The following is a 23,830-nucleotide window of genomic DNA, read 5'->3' as shown; positions in this document are numbered from 1 at the left end:
GTGATCCATAGTGTGGAATAGTTGTCTTTCCGATTAATCACATAATTAGAATTTGATCAATGTTTTGAACCAACTAATGCGATACAAATGCAATTTTGAAAATAAAACACTATAAATAAACTCAAAATTTCAGATTTTGAATTCTTTTACATTTAAGATTAGTCTTGGTCCATGGACGCTGTTCTCAATGCGTTTTGGAAATTGGACTCCGTTGGAAAATGTGTTTGACCCTATGGGCAAAGCTTAAACAAATGAGAAAATGTACGCGCATCGATATTGAAGTGCACCCTAACATACTATTTAAGCACAATAAGGTTGCCTAGTGTATTGCAATTCAGTGTGTGAGGTTTTTGAGAAGGCAATGCTTCATATTTTCTGTATAGATTTGCCTTCGATTTTGTTCGAGGGTTGTTATTCTGTAAACGAATTGGAGTAGAGTGGTATTGGAGGCAGTGAAGCAGTATTCTACAATGGTTTCCCTGGAAATCTCATGGGTGTCGTTGTTATTAGTGTTTTGTCTGTGTCAATAATTGGTGGTGGGATCTGCCAGGGATGGACGCCAGACATTCATTGTCACAGATGACGGCAACTCAAAACCGACCGCCTTTCATACGAGCGAGCAATGGTACAGATCGAAAATTACAAATTACAACAAAAACTATAACAAAGACACAGGCATAAACACCAGCAAAACGTGAGACAAAGCTCACACAACTTCATTGAAAAAATTTGCTCAATTACATCACACTTATATAGGAAACTCACAACTAATTCTGGTAACCAATTCCTAACCACTCACAACTAATTCTGTTCAACCAATTCACAACTAATTCTATTTCTGCATTATTCTCACATCCTCCCTTAATGGAGAAATGGATTTTCTACAATACCTAACTGACTTCTAAAAACTTCAAATTTGATTTTACCAAGGGGCTTAGTAAGTATATCAGCCACATTATCCTTGGTGTTACAAAATATCAATCCAATTTCATTTGACTCAATTTTCTCACGTACAAAGTGGTATTGTAACTCAACGTGTTTTGTTCTAGCATGGTAAACTGGATTATGTGCTAATTTGATAGCACTCTGATTATCACAATTGATACATGTTGCACCACTTTGCGCTTCTTCAAGATCTACAAGAATTCTCCACAACCAAATAGCTTCACAGGTGGCATTGGTCAAAGCTTTGTACTCTGATTCTGTTGATGATAAAGAAACAGTTGGCTGTTTCTTACTACTCCAAGATACGACCCCTGATCCAATATGAAATGCATAGCCAGAGGTAGATCGTCTGTCATCTGGATTTCCTGCCCAATCTGAATCAGAAAAACCTGTCAGTGCAACATCAGATTCATCAGTATACATAATACCAAGATTCACTGTTCCCTTTAAGTATCGGAGAACTTTCTTTGCAGCATTCGAGTGATTGCCTGAAGGCTTAGCCATGAATTGACTAAGGATACTGACTGAGTATGCAATGTCTGGTATGGTAGTGGTGAGATAGTTCAAACTTCCCACTAACTGACGATATAATGTTCCATCTGCCTCTTTCGATCCATCTTCTTTGTACAACTTTGCATTCTGTTCTAAGGGAGTTGACATAGCTTTGCAATCTGTCATATTGAACTTTTTAAGAATCTCCTTTGTATATTTGCTTTGAGTGATCAAAGTTTTACCAGATTCTCTCCATACCTCAATTCCTAAACAGTAATGCATTTCACCCAAATCTTTCATTTCAAATTCCTGTGACAACTGAACTTTAATTTCTTCAATTAACTTGTGAGCACTGCCTGTTATAATGAGATCATCCACATACAAAGATATTAAAGCAACATTTCCTTTTTCATCTTTCTTAACATACAAGTTAGGATCATTTTTGCTTTTTACAAATCCATTATGAAGAAAGATGGTATCAATCTTTACATACCATGATCTTGGTGCCTGTTTCAAACCATACAATGCCTTTCTTAACCTGCAAACCAGATGCTCCTGTCCCTGTTTGATAAACCCTTCAGCTTGAACCAAATAAACTTCTTCCTTTAAATCACCATTTAGAAAAGCAGATTTGACATCCAATTGATGTATATTCCAATTATGTTTTGTGGCTAAGGCAATTAGTAATCTAATTGTATTCAACTTAGCTACTGGTGCAAAAGTGTCTTCATAATCAATTCCCTCCTTTTGAGCATATCCTTTTGCTACTAATCTTGCCTTAAATTTATCAAGGGTACCATCTGCGTTAAATTTCGATTTGTACAACCATTTGCTTCCAATTGGAACTTTATTTTCAGGAAGTTCCACTAATTCCCATGTTTGATTTTTCATAAGAGAAGCATACTCATCATTCATAGCATTAATCCATGGTTCATGTTGTTTAGCCTGTTCATAATCAATTGGTTCTTCAACATTCATTATATTAGTAATTAAGGCATAGTCTCTATACCTTGCAGGAAGCTGAGTCTGTCGGGACGACCTTCTTGGTGCTTCAATACCTGTGGGTGTTCCATCCATGATTCGTCGGCTTTGAGGTGAATCACCCCCTTGTGATGACTCACTGCTGCTAGTTGTGCTCGTACTGCTGCTATCATCCTGATCCTGTACCTGTACCTGGACCGGTTCCTGTTCCTGCTTAATCAAAGTATCAAGCTTGATATGTGCATCATTAGATATATGCCATGTATCATTCTTTGTATTACTTTTATCAGTCTGCTCATGAAACAATACATCACGACTTGCAAATAGTTTATGGGAACTTGGATCAAACAATTTATAGGCTTTCTGATCCGTACAATATCCAATGAAAACACACTTGATGGACTTGGCATCAAGTTTTCTTCTGTTAGCCTTAGGAATATGAGCAAAAGCAGTACATCCAAAGACTTTGAAATGACTCACATCAGGTTTATAACCATGAAGAGCCTCAAAAGGAGTTTGAAAAACTAATTGCTTAGTGGGACATCGATTCTTCAGATAAACAGCAGTGTTAATGGCTTCTGCCCAGAAACCATTAGAGATGTTCTTACCTTGCAGCATACTACGAGCAGATTCCACCAAGGTTCTATTCCATCGCTCAGCAACCCCATTTTGCTGAGGGGTATGTGGCACTGTGAACTGTTGTTGAATTCCATTAGATTTACAATAGGTGTTAAATGCTTTTGATTTATATTCACCCCCTTGATCAGATCTGAGTATTTTAATGCACTTTCCTGTTTGTTTTTCAACCATATTTCGAAACTCTTTAAAATACTCAAATATGTCACTTTTCCTTCTAATGAAATAGACCCAGGTATACCTAGATCTATCATCAATAAAAATAACAAAGTATGAAGCACCACCAAGAGACCTAGTTTGCATAGGGCCACATACATCAGTGTGAATTAATTCAAGTATATCATATTTTCGTTTCTCAGTATGAACAGGAAACTCTTCTCTATGTTGCTTACCAAGTGCACAAGATTCACATGGTAAATGTTCACACGTTATAACAGGAAGACCTCCAACCATTGATTTCCTTTGTAACAACGATAAATCATTGTAATTTAAGTGCCCATACCTGTGATGCCATAATTCTGCTGTCGATGTCTCGTTGGATGTCAATGCAACATGGCGCTTCACTGTCACATCCAATCTGTATAATCCTCCAACCCTGGTACCTGTAGAAACAACCCTGTAGTGGTCCTGAACATCTTTCACTATACACCCCAATTTACCAAATTCTACTTTTAAATGATTATCAGTGATAGTGGAAACATATAGCAAATTCTTTTTGAGAGCAGGTACATACATCACATTATGAATCTGTCGCATTTGTCCATTAGGTAAGTACACATTTATTATGCCATAGCCTTGAACTCTAAGTGACCTGTCATCTCCTAGGTAAATGTGTGTACCATCAGATTTCTCATAATATTTATCATACCATTCTTTATTACAAGTCATGTGTGCCGATGCACCAGAATCTATAAACCAAGCATTCTCATCATCAGTTTCAGCAGACAATGCAGCATCAGAAAGAAATAACTTAAGATTTTTAAATCCATCATTCACTGAGGTGTCTCTGTTTATGTAATTTCCATTATGCCTGCTATGTCTTTGATTTGATTCATTATTCTTTCTCCTATAGCAATCTTTAGCCAGATGTCCAGGTTTTCCACAATAATCACATTCAATGTTCCTTTTAACATAAGAATCAGGAGGTGTCATACCTTTTTGCTTTGCTTGAAAACGGCCTCTGTTCCTGTCCCATGGTCTCCCTCGGAATGGTCTTTTGCCTCTTGCAGTCAAAGCCAAATCAGAACCATTTGACTCCAGTTCAAAAGTTTTCATGCGCTCTTCTTCTTGAAGAAGAATTCCAGCCAATTCTTCAAATGTAGGAGGTGTCGGTCTAGCTGAGAGAGCTGAAATAAAGACTTTATAGTCTGGGACTAACCCCTTTAAAGCAACAGTTACCAAGTCTGTACTAGAAACCTTGTCACCAATATCACCAAGCTTATCACTGAAATCTTTAATTCGGGAAAGAAAGTTACTAATGCTTTCATTGGCATCCATTTTGATAGATAGCAGCTTTGTTTTTAAAAATAAAATACGGTTTGCATTAGTAGTCTCATACAAACCTTTGAGAGTGTCCCATGTCGCCTTTGAAGTTTCACAGTCCCGAATGTGAGGAATAATATTGTCCTTCACTGACATGCATAGCAGCACCCTTGCTTTCATTTCACGCTTCTCCCAATCTTGAGTGGCAGTAGGAGGTTGAGGTTTGGTCTCGTCACCTTTGACAATCGGCCAGAGATTGTATGCCTCCAGTACTGTTATGATCTTAAATTTCCAATTGACATAATTGTCTCCATCAAGTTTTGTAGACTCATTTAAATATGAATCTGCAAGGGGATTAGCCATTTCTCCACCAATGACCAAATTCAAAAAAAATTGCAAGCTTCTTACACACGCTATTTCAAAAAAAAACTTCAAACAAAACTTGCAAACTTGCTCCAGGAAAACTGGTTAATACATAAAACGCTGCACACGATCTTAAAAATGCACCACAAAAACACCTTTAATAATATGCTGCCACTGTTTTAAAAAAAAAACTGATAATCCGCTGCCACCGTGTTAAACAAAAAACTGTTTTCAAAACTCAGTTCAGCCGAGGACATACGAGAGCAAGAACAAGAAGTATCTTCTTGCTATTAAGATCAAGAAAGTAAAGATCAAGAAAGTATGCAGGGCTTACGATACAGTAGTTCTGCCGATTCCAATACCTTATTCACTCAGCCGATCCACACAACATACTGTCACTGCGCACACTCTAATGGCAGAGTCATTCACTGCCCGTGAAGAGGAGAGAGGCGCAGACAAAAGGATGGCTCTGATACCAAATTACAAATTACAACAAAAACTATAACAAAGACACAGGCAGAAACACCAGCAAAACGTGAGACAAAGCTCACACAACTTCATTGAAAAAATTTGCTCAATTACATCACACTTATATAGGAAACTCACAACTAATTCTGGCAACCAATTCCTAACCACTCACAACTAATTCTGTTCAACCAATTCACAACTAATTCTATTTCTGCATTATTCTCACATCGACCGTTGCAGCTGCTATCAAGGCCGCCGTCAAAACGGAAGCGGGCACTTCTAAGGATGAAAACCATGACGAAGCTGCATTGCTGCTTCACGTTTATAACACTGTGTTGCTTGGATTCTCAGCAAGGCTAACAGAAGAGGAAGCCGCTCAAATAAAGAAAACACCGGGCGTTCTCGCCATGTTCCCGGATCGTGCACGCCAGCTGCAGACGACACGGTCCCCTTACTTCCTCGGTCTCGACACGCCTAACGGAAGCGGCCTGTGGGAGTTGTTCGATTACGGCTCCGATGTGGTCATCGGTTTGCTAGACTCCGGCATATGGCCGGAACGGCGGAGCTTCAGCGATCAGGGCATGGGGCCCATTCCCAAGCACTGGAAAGGCGAGTGCGAAAGCGGGGTCAATTTCCCCAACACTCTCTGCAATCGGAAGCTGGTGGGGACGCGGTTTTTCTCTAAGGGCTATGAAACCATTTTTGGTCCCATGAACGAAACTCTGGAGTCGCGTTCGCCGAGGGATTCGGATGGTCATGGCACGCACACCGCCTCCACAGCCGCGGGTGGATACGTTCGGGGAGGCAACATGATGGGTTACGCGCAGGGTATTGCCAAAGGTATTGCGCCCAAGGCACGTATTGCTGTGTACAAGGTTTGTTGGTCTAAAGGCTGCTTTGAGTCAGACATACTGTCTGCTCTGGACAAGGCGGTAGACGATGGAGTGAACGTTCTTTCTCTGTCGATCGGAGGATCCGGTTCTGCGCTTCCTTTTGATCTAGACACCATTGCCGCTGACACCTTCGAGGTGGTGAAGCGTGGGGTGTTCGTTTCTGCGTCAGCGGGAAACGACGGCCCCAAAGCTTAGACGGTGTCAAACGTGGCCCCTTGGCTCACCACAGTGGGGGCCGGCACTATGGATGGTGACTTCCCCGTCGATGTACGCCTTGGCAATGGGGCGGTCATACATGGCGCGTCGTTGTACAGTGGAAAAGCATTGAACCGGCAAAGTCCAGTGCCTATTGTCGATGCCGGGGATGCTTTTCAGGCGGATGTGGTCACTCAACCGTAGCTTGGCACTTCGTTACTCCCTCACTCTAGATATGCATCAAGGTCATTGGATCTCTTGGAGTTTTACTCAATATAAGATTTCAGCTATGGGAGACAACTCTACAACTCGTATTATGTTCTGTATAATAACAAAGATTTGACTCTTATTAATTTTAGAGAGTGGTAATAGAGACACCCTTCATTTTTTTGTTGTAATACAACCCAATGTTGCAATCACTAAGGTCGCTCCTATGTATTTCTCCTCATACAAATTGTGGTATTTTTAATGAAAATATTGTTGTTATTGTTTAAGTTCCATGTTTTTTGCTAAACCTTACTTTGGTTTAATATTCACTCAAGGCAACACTACTGCTTGGAAAGGGCCCACCAACCTAGTCCATTTCCTCACTATGAAAGTGTGCCTTCAATGAAAAGTGTGGTGTGTTCTCACTGTTTGTAAGTAGACTATGTTTCATTGCTTGAGTTATTTCCTTTTCGTGTACATATATAGTTTTTTTGTGTCCAACATGTGGGTTTAATCTTTGATAATAGCTCAATGTTACAAAAAAATGTGTTGATTATCTACGTAATGATGTGCTAAGATTATAGAACATAGATATGAGTTATATTCCTTGTGTTTCATATATAGAGTACATATATTTTGTTCATTCCAACCATGATCAACATATTGATAGATTCATTGAGAGACTCTACAGCTTTTCAAACCTTTATAGATAATATGAAACTAGTTGACACTGACATGAGTAATGGTCACTTTACTTGGAACAATAAAAGAGGAGGGGAGTCCCAAGTAGCCTCAAAGTTAGACAGATTCATAATCTCAGAAGATCTCATGCTAACCAACAGGGAAATGATAACGAGAATTCTACCCTTTAGGGGCTTGGATCATTGGCCTATTCAACTGGAAGTCTAGAGCATTGGTACCCCCATAAATAGACCTTTTCGATTTGAGAATATCTAGTTCTCCCACTCAGACTTCATCAACAACATTTCAAAATGGTGGACAGAAGACCTGCATATTCAAGGTACAAATATGTTCCTACTTCACAAAAGACTCAGGCACATCAAACTCAAACTTAAAGATTGGAACAAGAATGTATTTGGGAATATTTTTATAGAAAAAAAAGCCATGGAGGATAAAATGCAGGAACTCAATCAAAAACTTATCTCAAATGTCTTTGATATTGAGAGAAATGACCAAGTTACCAAACACCATCAAGAATGGGAGATTTTATGTCAACAGGAGGAGATATTTTGGAGGCAAAAATCCAGAGTTCAATGGCTGAAAGAAGGGGAGCATAACACTAGATTTTTCCACAGATCTACCATAGTGAACAGATCTCATAACAGAATCTCCTTGATCAAGGAAAAAGGTGGTATCTGCATAATTCCCATGAAGAAATAGAAGAAGTGCTAGTCCAACACTTTCATGGAATAGCATAGGAAACTATTTTAGACAGAGAGCATTTCATGAGGGATTTAATAAGGCATATTCGTAGACTGGTAATGAGAGAGGATAGTTTTAATCTCAATAGGCCAGTTACAGAAGAGGAGGTTAGTGAGGTCATTAAAGAGATGCAGAGTGGTAAAGCGCGAGGCCTAGATGGTTTCAACGTGGATTTCTTCAAATCATGTTGGAATATAGTTAAACATGATATTTTGAACGTTGTGGAAGACTCCAGGGTGAATAGAACTATTTTGAAGGCACTCAACACCTCCTTCATTGCACTGATCCCTAAACAGGATAATGCTTAGACTCCTGACAGGTATAGACCCATAGCCTTGTGCAATGTGGTTTACAAGATAATATCCAAGGTTGTTGCCAACAGACTCAAACCAATTCTACCTTCGCTAGTATCTATGGAGCAATATGGATATGTGGAGGGCAATCAAATTCTCAATAACATCATTCAGGCACATGAGGTGGTGCACTCTTTGACTAGTAATAGGAAGGCTGGTATGATTATGCAATTAGATCTAGCCAAAGCTTATGATAAACTGAATTGGACCTATATTAGGAAGGTCCTTATTACTTTTGGGTTTAATCATAACTGGGTTAGATGGGTCATGGCCCTGGTAACTTCTTCCAGCTTCTCAATTATGGTCAATGGCTCTCCTTCCAAAACCTTCTCTCCTTCCAGAGGCCTCAGGCAGGGTGATCCTCTCTCACCCTTTCTCTTCATCCTCATGATGGAAGGGCTAGGTCAGTTTATCAAGCATGCCAAAGAGGTTGGTAATATCAAAGGCCTCCAACTTTCAGAAAATAGTCAGGCTTTGACACATCAATAGTTGTTGATGATACTATGCTGCAAGGAATTCCCACAGTTAAAGAAGGTTTAGCATACAAGCATATCATGTTTGTCTTTTCCTTGGCTACAGGTATGGATGTTAATCTTTCCAAATCTAAGTTTTTTTTCTTTAACACCAATATTGCTATACAGAAAAATATCTCTAGGATTCTAGGCTTTCAAAGGGATGTCCTCCCATCCACGTATTTGGGAGTTTCTCTTACTAATAAGCCTATGAACAAGGGCATCTCGGAACCAGTGATCAAATATGATGTAGGATAAAATCAGAAAATGGACCTATAGATCTTTAAACCTTGCTAATTGATTAGTGCTTACAAAAGCTGTTCTCCAAGCAATTCCTGTCTTTATGCTATTTGTCCTTCCTACACCAATAGGAGTGTTACAACATTTTAGAAACATTCAAAGAGATTATCTTTGGGGTAAGGAGGAGGAAAGAAAGAAGTTGGCCTTGGCAGCCTGGGAGAATATCTGCATACCTAAAAAATATGGGGGTCTTGGACTAGAAGATCCGGAAGCACTGAGTAAAGTTTTAAGGGCGAAATTATGGTGGCGCTGGGTAAAAGAACCAAAGGCACAGTGGGCCATAATATGGAAAGAAAAATATGCTAGCAATTGGAAAGATATTGATCTAATAATAATTTTTGGCATCATTAAGGGCTCACATATCTGGAACAAAGCCTGGGGAAATAGAGAGCTAGTATAAAAAACAGCTTCTGCGAAATCAGAGATGGTGAGTTTGCTTTGTTCTGTGAGGACAAATGGCAATAGGAACCTATAATGTTGAGAGAGAACCTAATAGACCTCAAGGAAGATACATACACCAAAAAATTATTTAAGGTGAAAGATTATTTGGATCAAACCAATAGTGAAGGAAAATGGAGAACCTGGAAAAAGCTGGAATACAAGGAAGATAGCCCACTGAAAGCCAAAGTGGAGGCACTTCTAGCAATGTTGGAACAGAGGAAAACTTTAGTGACATGGGGCAAGACCTACTCAGATGGGGAAATAATTTTGCAGGCACCTTTAATCTCAAGGAGGCAAAACATATACTCCTTGAGCTGGGTTCTGATTAACAGGATAGGGTTTGGCAGAGCATATGGAGACATCAAGGATGGATGAAGATTAAGCTCTTCGTCTGGTTGGTGCATCATAGGAAAATTATGACTTGGGACAAAATCCAGAAGACAGGTGTTATGGGCCCCTCCAGATGCCCGCTATGCGAAGCCCAAGAGGAAACAAATAGCACCTTCTTAATAATTGTATTTTCACCTCTTGGGTGTGGGATGCTTTTGTCTCTATCTTCCAGCAGAAATACAGGGACAAAGGAAGCATCATTAAGACCCAAATCAATTGGAGACACAACTTCTCTGATTTGGAACTTCTTGCCTCAGCCTAGGCTTTAACACCAGGCTTCATAATATGGACAGTCTAGAAAGAAAGAAACAATAGAATCTTCAAAAATGTAAAAAGTTCCTCTCAACACCTGCTCAAACAAATCTTAAGACCACTGAAGGAGACTGAAACCACCATTGTGCGTACAATGCCTAAGATTCCTCCCTCTGTTGCTGAAATGCAGATTCTTCTTAAGTTAGGTATGCAGGGGTTTATTCCACAAGGCCTGAATAGAAAGGTTATGAGGATGGACTCTAAATTGGATTATTGGTAACCCCCCCCCTCCAGGGTTTTCTGAAATTCAACATTGATGGGGCTTCCAAAGATAACCCGGGTATTGTTGGCTGTAGCAGTGTACTTAGGGATGATAATGGAAGTCTCCTTTACATTTTCCATTGTAATTTGGGAAGAGCCACTAACAATATGGCCGAACTTCTAGCTCTTGAGCAATGTTTAGAAATTCTGAAGCAGGACAATCTACATAATGTTATAGTCAAGGCAGAGTCTAAGTTAATCATAAACTCGGTCAAAAGAATAAGCAATGGCACAGAGCTGGAAAAAGTCTCTAAACAATGGAGACTACTACAGGTCTTTCAGAGAATCCAGCTTCATCTCTAGGGTGTCCGCACGGTATGTTTTAACCATGTGAGAAGAACAGCTAACAAATTGGCAGACATTTTGGCTAATCAAGGAGTACTCAGTACTAAAAGTAGGGTGGTGCTGAAGTGGCATGAGTTGCCTCTATCTAGATTGAAGACACAATGTCATGACCAGGAGGATGAGGATATAATGGTGTTTCGATACAAAGACATGGGGGCAGTGTCATGTTGATTTGGTATATTTATGCAATTTTTTCTCTGGAATAGGATCATTATGGGAATGAAGGTTACTGTCGGCCTCCCCAACCTTCGACAGTACAGTCTCAGAAGTGTTAGATGGAAGCTGAAGTGCAGATACAGTTTCGCGAATGGCGGGTTGAATAGCTAGGTTCTTAATAGTCACCGGTTTCTTAACTCGCAGAGGAGGGATGAAGAAAGGGACCAGATCTCCGACTTTCTCGGCAGCTTGTATCCTCCCATTTTCCTTTTGGCAGTTTCATTTCAGCCCGGGAGGTGGTTTGGTGTCCATCACACGCCCTTTGCACAGGAAGTGGAGTTGGGAGCGATTCCACTCACCGTGCTACACGTGGCAGGGTACGGAGTTGAAATACCATCCTCGTTGTGCGTTATTATTCAGTGGGTTAGGCCGGTGTGATATGGTCCTTTGTTGTCAGATCTTACAGAACAGATCTACGGTCAAGAACAAGCGGGCTTGTTTGTGGGTCCGGGGTGGCCACCGGGTGAGTATCTTGCGGGCTACTTGGCAGTGCGATATGTAGTTTCATGGATCAGGATAAAATTTCTTCTGGGAAGGTTACATGTTTAAATGGACATCAGTGGCGTTCGTGTGCTCCAGATGCTCGAGAGTTTTCTCCCCCTTTTGGACCCGAAATCTATTTAGGGGTTTCCCTTTTTCATCACTGGGTTCACCTCCTAATTTTATGGGTAAATTTGTTTACTTTTAGTGTACTTAACAGTTTTGTGGACAATGTACATTAAGCCTTTAGCTCATGGCCATTGGATAGTAGAGATTGATTGTTCTATGGCCCACAGTTCCTTTTGGAACAATGTATACTATGTAAGATATTTTAAGTTTTAATGGAATTGAAGGATAGACTCTTGCTTTAGCAAAAAAAAAAGAATACATTGAAAGGGATTAACATTTATTAAGGTTGCTAATGAGGGTTTGAGTAGGTCCAACAAACCTTTTGGGTTCCTACAACTAGACTCCAGATTTGACATGAATGTGCTTGTCCCAAATTTGAATGGTCACATGGGTTTCCTCGAAGTCAACCTCGAGATGCTTTTTCACCTACCGATCAAATCTCGAATTCACATTGAATACCTATTTGGCCTTACGCTTTGGTGGTTAACCTTAGTAAGATGCAATCATGACTGGGGCACTCTATTCAGATTGCTTCCACATGGATGTAGTCACTCAATTGTGGCTCAACCCTATCTTGGTACTTCGTTACTCCCTCACCCTAGATATGCATCAATGTCATTGGATCTCTTGGAGTTTTACTCAATATAGGCTTTCAACTATGGGAGATAACTATACAATTTGTACTATGTTCTGTATAATAACAAATCTTTGACTCTTATTATTTTTTAGTGAGTGGTAATAGAGATAGGCTTCGTTTTTTTGTTGTAATACAACCTAGTGTTGTGACCACTGAGGTCGCTCCTATGTATTTCTCCTCATACAATTTGTCGTATTTTTAATGAAAATATTGTTGTTATTGTTCAAGCTCCATGTTTTGTGCTAAATCTTGTTTTGGTTTAAATTTCACTCAAGGCAACACTACTAGTTGGAAAGGGCCCACCAACCTAGTGCCTTTCCTCATTATGCTAGTGTGCCTTCGATGCAAAGTGTGGTGTGTTGCCACTGTTTGTAAGTAGAATCTATTTCCTTGCTTGAGTAATTTCCTTTTCATATACATATAAATTGTTTTGATGTCCAACATGTGGGTTTAATCTTTGATAATAGCTCCACATTCCAACAAATGTGTTGATTAACTAAGTAATGTTTGTGCTAAGATTATACAACATAGACATGAGTTATATTCACTGTGTTTCATATATAGAAAACATATATTTTTTTCATTGCAACCATGCTCAACATATTGGTTGATAATATATTTTGCAATATATTGAATGGATAGATTCATTGTGTAATCATTGCAATCTATTTATAAATCCTAGATATGATTGACAATATTTCCATCTCAGACATAATATAGAGTAATGTGTTGATGAACAATCCCGATTTATGACACCCTTAGGAATTGCTGGTTGGCTAGCCCAAGAACTTGGGTATAAAGCCTCGTTTATACCCTAAGTAATACTATAGTACAACTTCAAATACACGAAAATAAATATTTACAAAGTTTGAGCAATACTTACATATACAAAAGAGAAAATATATGTACATGATTGTGATGTCAAATATAGCAGTAAAACCTAAATGATAGAACTTGTAATGCCATACTCACAAATAGAACTATCATTAAGTTTTGAACTTATATATGTTTTACTTCTTGTATTTAAAATAACATTCCACTAAAAATACAAATATAGTACACAATATAGAAATAGCTGTAATCAAGAAAACAAAAATTATCTAGTGAATGATAAAGCATTCAAATCTATTAATTACATCATTTCCCGTTGCAATTTAGGAATCCTAGATTCAAAAAAATATCCTGAACCACAATCCATCAACATGTGGATTATGGCCATCCTTAAACTACCATTTAGTAGAAGACTTAAGGATTCTAGTAGACATTAATTTGTGGTGAGTAGAAGATATAAACTTCTAGTAGCCATCTAATTTGTGGTGATCCCAAGACCACTAGATTTAGAGAGCACATTTAGCCACTAAGAGTCATACTTCATATCTCTACATAATCCTCACAAAACCCCCCTCATATTAAGGGTATAAAGATAGAAACCCAACCCTTAGGGTTTTGGTAATTTGTAAATATTTTCTAGATATTTAAATTATGAAAAATGCAAATAGTTAGAATAGGAAGAGTCATTGAAGCTTGGAAGTTGAAATAAAAGCTCGCACAATCATTGTCTATGTTGAGACATGGAATTTATGATATTATTCCTATTAGTTTCCCACTTTTGGCCCCTTTTAAAACCCCATTTTTGTTGCTATGCAATCCTATTTTATGCATAATAAATGAAAATCATGTTAACTATGGGTTTCAAGGTAAATATTTATTTCATGTTGATTATCTATGGTTTTGAATACATTTAAACAGATTAACATTTAATAAAGTTGTTAATGAGGGTTTGAGTAGGTCCAGCAACCCTTTTGGTTTCCTACAAATGAAATCCACATTTGATATGAATGTGTTTGTCCCAAATTTGAATGGGCACATGGTTTTCCTTGGAGTCAACCTAGGGATGCTTTTTCACCTACCAAATTAAATCTCCAATTCACATTGAATACCTATTTGGCCTTCCGCTTCAGTGGTTAACCTTAGTGATATGTGACCTAGATTGGGTGTACTCCATTCATATTTCTTCCACATGAATGCGATCACGCAACCGTGGCTCAACCCTATCTTGGCACTTCGTTAATCCCTCACTCTAAATATCCATCATGGTCATTGGATCTCTTGGCATTTTGCTCAATATAGGCTTTCAACTATGGGAGATAACTATACAGTTTGTACTATGTTCTGTATAATAAAAACTATTTGAATCTTATTATTTTTAGCAAATGGTTATAGAGATAGGCTTGATTTTTTTTGCTGTAATACAACCTAGCGTTGTGACCGTTGAGGTTGCTCCTATGTCTTGCTCCTCATACAATTTGTGGTATTTGTAATGAAAATATTGTTGTTGTTGTTCAAGGTCCATGTTTTGTGCTAGATATTGCTTTGGTTTAAATTTCATACAAGGCAACACTACTCGTTGGAAAGGGCCTACCAACTTAGTGCATTTCCTCACTATGCTAGAGTGACATTGATGAAAAGTGTGGTGTGTTGCCACTGTTTGTATGTAGACTCTGTTTTGTTTCTTGAGTTATTTCCTTTTCACGTACATATATATTGTTTTGGTGTCCAACATGTGGGTTTAATCTTTAATAATAGCTCAATATTACAACAAATGTGTTGATTAACTAAGTAATGTTTGTGCAAAGATTATAGAACATAGACATGAGTTATATTCATTGTGTTTCATATATATATAACATATATTTTGTTCATTGCAACCATGCTCAACATATTGATTGATAATATATTTTGTAAGATATTGAATGGATAGAATCATTCTGTAATCATTGCAATCTATTTGTAAAGCCTGGTTTATACCCTAAGCAATACTATAGTACAACTTCATATACACAAAAATAAATATTTACAAAGTTTGAGCAATACTTACATATACAAAAGAGAAAATATATGTACGTGATTGTGATGTCAACTATAGCAGTAAAACCTAAATGATAGAACTTGTAATGCCATACTCACAAATAGAACTATCATTAAGTTTTGAAATTATATTTGTTTTACTTATCGTGTTTAAAATAACATTCCACTAAAAATAAAAATATAGTACACAATATACAAATAGCTGTAATCAAGAAAACGAAAAATATCTAGTGAATGATAAAGCATTCAAATTATTAATTACATCATTTCCCATTGCAATTTAGGAATCCCAGATTCAAGGATGTAGCATGAACCACAATCCATCAACATGTGGATTATGGTCATCCTTAAACTACCATTTAGTAGAACACTTAAGGATTCTGGTAGACATTAATTTGTGGTGAGTGGAAGATATAAACTTCTACTAGCCATCTAATTTTTGGTCATCCCAAGACCACTAGATATCGAGAGCACATTTATCCATTAGGAGTCATACTTCATCTATCTACATAATCCTCACAAAAATCCCCTCGGATTAAGGGTATAAAGATAGAAACTCAACCCTTAGGTATTTGGTAATTTGGAAATATTTTCTAGATATTTAAAATAGGAAAAATATAAATAGCTAGAAATAGGAAGAGACATTGAAGCTTGGAAGTTGAAATAAAAGCTCACAAAATCATTGTATATGTTGAGACATGGAATTTATGATATTCTTACTATTAGTTTCCCATTTTTTACCCCTTTTAAAACTCCATTTTTGTCGCTATACAATCCTCTTTTATGCATAATGAAGGAAAATCATGTTAACTAGGGGTTTCAAGGTAAATATTTATTTAATGTTGATTATCTATGGTTTTGAATACATTGAAATGGATTAACATTTATTAAGGCTACTAATGAGGGTTTGAGTAGGTCCAACAAACCTTTTGGGTTCCTACAACCGGACTCCACATTTGATATGAATGTGCTTGTCCCAAATTTGAATGGTCACATGGGTTTCCTTGGAGTCAACCTCGGGATGCTTTTTCACCTACCGGATCAAATCTCGAATTCACATCGAATACCTATTTGGCCTTACGCTTCAGTGGTTAACCTTAGTGAGATGCGATCATGATTGGGGGCACTCCGTTCAGATTGCTTCCACATGGATGCAGTCACTCAATCGTGGCTCAACCCTATCTTGGTACTTCGTTACTCCCTCACCCTAGATATGCATCAAGGTCATTGGATATCTTGGAGTTTTACTCAATATAGGCTTTCAACTATGGGAGATAACTGTACAGTTTTTACTATGTTTTGTATAATAACAAATCTATGACTCGTATTATTTTTTAGCGAGTGGTAATAGAGATAGGCTTCATTTTTTTGTTGTAATACAACCTAGTGTTGTGACCACTGAGGTTTCTCCTATATATTTCTCCTCATACAATTTGTCGTATTTTTAATCAAAATATTGTTGTTATTGTTCAAGCTCCATGTTTTGTGCTAAATCTTGTTTTGGTTTAAATTTCACTCAATGCAAGAGTACTAGTTTGAAAGGGCCCACCAACCTAGTGCTTTTCCTCATTATGCTAGTATTCCTTCGATGCAAAGTGTGGTGTGTTGCCACTATTTGTAAGTAGACTCTATTTCGTTGCATGAGTAATTTCCTTTTCATATACATATAAATTTTTTTGATCTCCAACATGTGGGTTTAATCTTTGATAATAGCTCCATATTACAACAAATGCTTTGATTAGCTAAGTAATGCTTGTGCTAAGATTAGACAACATAGACATGAGTTATATTCACTGTGTTTCATATATATAGAACATATATTTTTTTCATTGCAACCATGCTTAACATATTGGTTGATAATATATTTTGCAAGATATTGAATTGATAGATTCATTGTGTAATCGTTGCAATCTATTTGTAAATCCTAGATATGATTGAAAATATTTCCATATCGGATAAAGAGTAATGTGTTGATGAACAATCCGGATTTATGACACCCTTAGGAATTACTAGCTGGCTAGCCCAAGAACTTGGTTACAAAGCCTGGTTTATACCCTAGGTAATACTATTGTACAACTTCAAATACACGAAAATAAATATTTACAATGTTTGATCAATACTTGCATACACAAAAGAGAAAATATATGTACACGATTGTGATGTCAAATATAGCAGTAAAACTTAAACGATAGAAATTGTAACGCCATACTCACAAATAGAACTATCATTAAGTTTTGAACTTATATATGTTTTACTTCTTGTGTTTAAAATAACATTCCACTAAAAATACAAATATAGTACACAATATACAAATAGTTGTAATCAAGAAAACGAAAAATATCTAGTGAATGATAAAGCATTCAAATCTATTAATTACATCATTTCACATTGTAATTTAGGAATCCTAGATTCAAAGTTGTAGCCTGAACGACAATCCATCAACATGTGGATTATGGTCATCCTTAAACTACCATTTAGTTAAAGACTTAAGGATTCTAGTAGACATTAATCTATGGTGAGTAGAAGATATAAACTTCTAGTAGCCATCTAATTTGTGGTGATCCCAAAACCACTAGATTTAGAGAGCACATTTAGCTACTAAGAGTCATACTTCATACCTCTACATAATCCTCACGAAACCCCCCTCATATTAAGGGTATAAGGATAGAAACCCAACCCTTAGGGATTTGGTAATTTGTAATATTTTCTAGATATTTCAATTAGGAAAAATACAAATAGTTAGAATAGGAAGAGACATTGAAGCTCAGAAGTTGAAATAAAAGCTCACACAATCATTGTCTATGTTGAGACATGGAATTTATGATATTATTACTATTAGTTTCCCACTTTTGGCCCCTTTTAAAACCCCATTTTTGTCGCTATACAATCCTCTTTTATGCATAATGACGAAAAATCATGTTAACTAGGGGTTTCAAGGTAAATATTTATTTAATGTTGATTATCTATGATTTTTGAATACATTTAAAGGGATTAACATTTATTAAAGTTGTTAATTAGGGTTTGAGTAGGTCCAACAACCCTTATGGTTTCCTACAAATGAAATCCACATTTTATATGAATGTGTTTGTCCCAAATTTGAATGGGTACATGGGTTTCCTCGAAGTCAAACTAGGGATGCTTTTTCACCTACCAGATTAAATCTCCAATTCACACTGAATACCTTTTTGGCCTTCTTCTTCAGTGGTTAACCTTAGTGGGATGCGACCTAGATTGGGGGTACTCCATTCATATTTCTTCCACATGAATGTGATCACTCAACCATGGCTCAACCCTATCTTGGCACTTCGTTACTCCCTCACTCTAGATATGCATCATGGTCATTGGATATCTTGGAGTTTTACTCAATATAGGCTTTCAACTATGGGAGATAATTATACAGTTTGTACTATGTTCTGTATAATAAAAAATATTTGAATCTTATTATTTTTAGGGAATGGTAATAGAGGTAGGCTTCATTTTTTTGTTGTAATACAACCTAGTGTTGTGACCATTAAGGTTGCTCCTATGTATTGCTCCTCATACAATTTGTGTTATTTTTAATGAAAATATTATTGTTATTGTTCAAGATCCATGTTTTGTGCTAAATATTGTTTTGGTTTAAATTTCACTCAAGGAAACACTACTCGTTGGAAAGGGCCTACCAACTTAGTGCATTTCCTCACTATGCTAGTGTGACTTCGATGCAAAGTGTGGTGTGTTGTCACTGTTTGTATGTAGACTCTGTTTCGTTGCTTGAGTTATTTTCTTTTCACGTACAAATATATTGTTTTGGTGTCCAACATGTGGGTTTAATCTTTGATAATAGCTCAATATTACAACAAATGTGTTGATTAACTAAGTAATGTTTGTGCAAAGATTATAGAAAATAGACATGAGTTATATTCATTGTGTTTCATATATATATAACATATATTTTGTTCATTGCAACCATGCTCAACATATTGATTGATAATATATTTTGTAAGATATTGAATGGATAGATTCATTGTGTAATCATTGCAATCTATTTGTAAAGCCTAGATATGAGTGACAATATTTCCATCTCAGACATAATATAGAGTAATGTGTTGATGAACAATCTGGATTTATGACACACTTAGGAATTACTGGTTGGCTAGCCCAATAAATTAGGTATAAAAGCCAATTTATAGCCTAAGTAAAACTATAGTACAACTTCAAATACACGTAAATAAATATTTACAAAGTTTTAGCAATACTTACATATACAAAAGAGAAAATATATGTACATGATTGTGATGTCAAATATAGTAGTAAATCTAAATGATAGAACTTGTAAATCCATACTCACAAATAGAACTATCATTAAGTTTTTAACTTATATATGTTTTACTTATTGTGTTTAAAATAACATTCCACTAAAAATATAAATATAGTACACAATATACAAATAACTAAAATCAAGAAAAGGAAAAATATTGAGAACATAAATAATACATAAGATGACAAAAACAACAAATCATCCTTCGTTGAATGTAAAAAAGAATAATGTTCAAATATGAAGACAATAAACCAGGTAGATCATAAGTCTCCACAAAGGACCCCTTAATGGATGACCCTGTTTGCTAGACCATATTGGTCAAATTTGAAAGAAATAAACAACAAACAAATATGAACTTTCTACAAGGAACTCAAAAGGCACGTCCAAATATAGGTAGGTTACTACAAGGATAGTAAATATCTGTATCGACAAGTTTCAAAACTTATAAATCATTAGCGGCTAGTATTTATAATACCTCTCACAACAAGAAATGTTTTTTAACCTATGTCTATGCTGCTATTTTAAAGTAACCATGCAGATCAAAGTCTATGAGTCACAAATATGTAAGCACAGAAATTATGAACCCAAATAAAGAATTAAACTATGCCATACCAACTTGTGTAGCAATCGAGAGATCCTTGTCTTCGTTTATGAGCTTGATTTTATAATTAAGGGTTTAGAGAAATAGTTGCATAACCATCTTTTATTTATATAAAATAATTAATTTTTATGAATTATTTAAGATCAAATATTTGAATTGTATGAAAAAAGTAATTGGTCTCCTAAAAAATAAGTAATGACTTAGAAAGGGAAGGACCCCCATCTATTAATTTCTCCAAATGATAATCATCATATATAAAATATATGCATACATTATGTAAAGTGGTAATTATAAAATTGATATCTCAAATTAGCATCACATGTGCATAATCAAGTCCAAAATAATCATTTTTTCAGTGTCCACCATAAATAGAAGCAGTGCAGTCATAAACCAAATATCCAGAATATATATATAAATCAAAGTGTTCAAGTGAATAGTTCAGTAATTAGAATCAAAATTTATAAGTGAAAGTAGTTGAGTTATTCTTGGACTAAGCTAAGAATCCTTCCATTAAAAATCTTGGATGCTTTACTTCCACTTGTTTCTAACCGTTAGTGTCCTTTGAAGTAAAGGCCATGAAATCAAGAATGTTTCCCTAATAACGAGTCTTTGGAGGGCTATTTTAATTAGAACTAGCAAACAATGACTTGAAATGAATAGATTTATCACCTAAGGTATTAACATGGTTACCAATTGAAGGAATTTTGGAGTCAACATGGTTATTTGAAGAAGGAAAGATAGTATTTTTAGGTACAAAGTAGAATGAAGCCCCTCTAAGGGTGAGGAAGATGAGTGAGATTGACTAGAAATACAATGAGTAAAATTAGGATCACTATCATTGATCTCAAGTACATTTAAAATAGACTTTCAACCATCATTAATATTTGCAGCGTTATTATTGGTTTTAGGTGGAGGAATTTCCTATATATTTGGGTGAGGCCTGAGAGATGTAGGTGCTCTATTTTGATACACATGAGGGAATCATGAAACATTGGGAGACCAATTATTAAGATGACCTATGTTGACAAGTTGATTAAACTTATCTGATTCTACATTAAAGTGGACAAAAATGTGGACTTTCTTGTTTCTTCCCAAATCCCACCATCTAAGGGGTCTATTCCTTCTTCCCCATCCTCTTCCTTGTCCATGATATCCTGAACTTATTTTTACAAACAATCATAATTAATATTATCCATGAAAAATAGGTAAAGCCAATTGTTAACATACTTATCTTTAAAATCACTACGTTTGAACTGTATCAATCAAATACTAGCTATATCTCATGTTGTTAGGAAACACCAATGAACAACTGATAAGCTTATGGAATGGGGGGGAAATGAAAAGAGAAATGAGAACTTGAACCTTAGGATTGAAGCCCTTTGTTAAAGAATCACAATCTTTTGACCTTGAAATGAATTATTTACCCCCATTACTTTTGTTTAAACTTGCTAAAGATACAACTATATATATATATATATATATATATATATATATATATATATATATATATATATATATATATATATATATATATAACTCCATATTTCAACAATGTGTTTTCTTTTTTATCATTCATCTATCATTTTTTTGGTAAATTTTAGTGTCGTGTTTATTTGAGCCAGGCACTTTGTTTGTTTATTTTTATCTTGTTTGACTAGGGTTTCAAAGTAGAAATTACACATTACAAAAGTCGGGGGTTCAATTCCCAGTGAACCAATTACAAAATACTTATCAAAATGATGGAAAAGGAAGAGTCTAGGAATGTGTGTAGAGGCATGCAATAAATTTTCCAATAGACATTATGATGAACTTCATATTTTGCATGTGAAGGGTCAAACATGAGTGGCCCTTTTATTATAATTTTTTGTAACAATTTTTGTTGGGTTGTGTTATATTATTTCCACAACTAGTCCACGCGCGGGGGGGTGGTAGTGCCCCCTGTACATTATGTCAGGGAGTATGCAGGGGAGAGGTAGCCCCCCTATACGGGGTCCGGGACAACGCCTTGGGAAATTATTTTTTGACCATATATTACGTGGGTGAACCTACCTATGGTTTTGGGCACGATGGTTTTCAGTCCATGTTATTTTGTAGATCTAGTTAAGGAAACTACAACTATGTTCTAGTCCATCGTTAATGAATTGGGGTTTACGAATTCTTTGTCATGTATATATATGTATTGTAACATTGAAAGGAACATAATGAAAATCAATATGTAGTCCCGATTTTAGGATCCAGTGGAAAATCTCTATGTATATTTGTTTTATATTTTATGCTCTCGCCATTGTTTATTTTCTGTTTTTAGAATTCGTATGCGGGTAATATATGTATGGGGTTAAAACCTAAATTTGGCATCGCAGTTGTTTTGGCTTCAAGGGGACGCCTTTTCTACTGAGAGGTTTTTTTCTCGGGCCTATGGTAGACCTTGTTTAGTGGGAGATCTGCGGGATCGATTCTTGTTGTGAAATAAGATGGTGAGCAGTGGAAAGATAGAGATCGAGAAATTTAATGGTCAGAGTTTTGAGTTGTGGAAACTCAATATGGAGGATCTGTTGGTGGATAAATATCAGTGGATCATGATAGATTCGAGTACTAAACCAACGACATTATCAGCTAAAGACTGGACAAAGTTCGATTAGAAGGAAAAGGGCACAATAAAATTGTGTGTCTCATATTCAGTATTGATGAATGTATCAGGGGAAGCTTCAATGAAGGCTTTGTGGGACAAGTTAGGGACTTTGTACCAATGTAAGTCTCTGGTGAATAAACTGTTCCTACGGAAAACGTTGTATAACCAAAGGATGAAAGATGGAGACTCAGCGACAAAGCATCTGAACACATTTAATACTGTGGTAAGCCAGTTGTTCTCTGTTGATATTAAAATTTCAGATGAAGATAAGTGCATCAGTTTGTTGTGTTCTCTACCATATTTGTGGGATAGTCAGGTTGTTGCAATAGGTAGCAATGCAAATTCCTTGCAATTTGATGAAATAGTCTCATCCTTGCCATCGGAGGAGATGAGATGGAAAAATATGGAGGGCCAGAATGGTGATTCCTTGTCTGTACAAGGACGGTCCCAAAATAAAAACAAAAATAAGTCCTTGCATTGGAGATATAAATCTAGAGGGAGATCTAAATCTCCAGGAAAAACTGTAAAGGTGTGTTGGAAATGCAGAAAGGAAGGGAACTACAAAAGGGACTATAAATCTAAAGCTCCTAAGAAAGGAAAGGGATCTGATGATGCTCCTTCTGTAGAGGTGAAAACCAGCTCAGATGAAGGTGGGGATGTGCACTTGGCTTCTTCTTCAAGTATACATGTAGATCATGAGACATGGTTGATTAACTCAGGTGCATCCTTTCACTTCACACCCCATGGAGAGTGGTTTTGTGAGTATAAGAAATATGATGGTGGTGATGTCTTCTTAGGGGATGAAAGGAAGGCTAGAATCGTTGGTTGCAGAAAATCCAAGTTGAAGTTGAAATGTGGAAGGATTAGAACACTTCCAGGTGTTCTCCATATTCTTGCATTGCCCAGAAATGTGATTTCCGTCAGCAAACTGGATGATGGAGGTGTAAAAAC

The 23,830-nt window shown here is 36.5% G+C and overlaps 1 pseudogene; it reads left to right on the top strand.

Annotated features, from left to right (window-relative positions):
• The first annotated feature begins 552 nt into the window (after nt 1-552).
• On the top strand, nt 553-6,455 carry LOC149175379 (subtilisin-like protease SBT1.5 pseudogene; annotated as a pseudogene).
• Nucleotides 6,456-23,830: the final 17,375 nt, after the last annotated feature.

The sequence above is a fragment of the Pinus tabuliformis genome, chromosome 4_1, assembly GCF_031772625.1.
Source record: "Pinus tabuliformis cultivar Carrire ecotype Pingquan chromosome 4_1, CPIR1, whole genome shotgun sequence".
NCBI classification, from domain to species: Eukaryota; Viridiplantae; Streptophyta; class Pinopsida; order Pinales; family Pinaceae; genus Pinus; species Pinus tabuliformis.
The sequence above is the reverse complement of the archived record's forward strand: the minus strand, read 5'-3'. Positions and strand labels throughout refer to the sequence as shown.